Source organism: Colias philodice, chromosome 15 (genome assembly GCF_061535455.1).
Source record: "Colias philodice isolate Cphi_HAF_F1 chromosome 15, ilColPhil1 Martin Lab GWU primary, whole genome shotgun sequence".
NCBI lineage: Eukaryota > Metazoa > Arthropoda > Insecta > Lepidoptera > Pieridae > Colias > Colias philodice.
The window spans coordinates 11,788,813-11,790,305 of record NC_143100.1 but is presented as its reverse complement, the minus strand read 5'-3'; positions in this window follow the sequence as shown (position 1 = coordinate 11,790,305).

Sequence of the window (1,493 nt, the reverse complement as noted above, 5' to 3'; positions counted from 1 at the left end):
CAATTTTTGTTGTTGCTACATAACCCCCTTGTATTGTTTTTAGAATTTAAAATATAACTTTATTTTACAATACAAGAGGTTCATTTAACATTCTGAAAGGAATGAAATTTAAGTTGTTAATACTCTTAGGTATTACAATATTAACAAGATAATTTATTTTCAACATAGCGTTTGTATGTCTTTCTTCACCAGCAGATATCAAACACATCTTCACCAACGCTGTGTGTTTTAGAAAGACACATAATATTGATGTTTTGCATTAAAACAAAACATGTATTATGTGTCGAATAAAACACACAGCGTTGCAGTTTACTGCTTGCTGATGAAGATGCTATGCCGGCAGAGGCAGATGACAGCGCTTCAAAGGTGATGTCAAATTGGCGATGACAGATGACATACTAGGGACGCGCTCTTGCTAGTGAGGTGAAAGATCCATCGATATTCGGTAAGGTGACCCTTTTTCATAGAGATATATAGGATTCATAGACAGCTTTCTTCACCAACGCTGTGTGTTTTATTCGACACATAATACATGTTTTGTTTTAATGCAAAACATCAATATTATATCTTATGGAATTTGGAAAGATCATAATTATTAAGGTCCAGGGTTTGTCTCACGGGACAACTACATAGGGCTTATAACGTCTTAAGCGGTCAAACCAAACTAAATTATTTTCGTTGTACTCAAGGGAAATCGGTAAAGGGAAGCATGCGGTTCGATACATTCACTTTGGAAATATGTTTGAAAACAATTGTCAAGAAAGATCTTTTTAAAGATATTTAAATTACATTCTATTCACGAATGGATTTTCGATACAAATTACATAACATCTCCTCTGAGACGAATCTAAGTTCTAAGCAGTTAATATTATGTCGAATTTGATGCTTTATAAATTTATAGTTAACTAGCGGTCCGCCCCGGCTTCGCCCGTGGTACATATTTACGTTTTCTCTACGTAAGAACCATCCTCGTACTTCAAGGAATATAATAAAAAAACAATTAACGAAATCGGTTCAGCCGTTCAAGTTATGCGCTTACCAACACATTTTGGGATTCATTTTTAGGGTTCCGTAGCCAAAATGGCAAAAACGGAACCCTTATAGTTTCGTCATGTCCGTCTGTCCGTCTGTCCGTCTGTCCGTCTGTCACAGCCGATTTACTCGGAAACTATAAGTACTACAGTGATGAAATTTGATGGGAATATGTGTTGTATGAACCGCTACAAAAATATGACACTAAATAGTAAAAAAAAGAATTGGGGGTGGGGCCCCCCATACATGTAACTGAGGGATGAAATTTTTTTTTTCGATGTACATACCCGTGTGGGGTATCAATGGAAAGGTCTTTTAAAATGATATAAAGTTTTCTAAAAAACATTTTTCTTAAAGTGAACGGTTTTTGAGATATCAGCTCTCAAAGTCGTAAAAAGTATGTCCCCCCCCCTCTATTTTTATAACTACGGGGTATAAAATTCTAAAAAAAATAGAGGTGA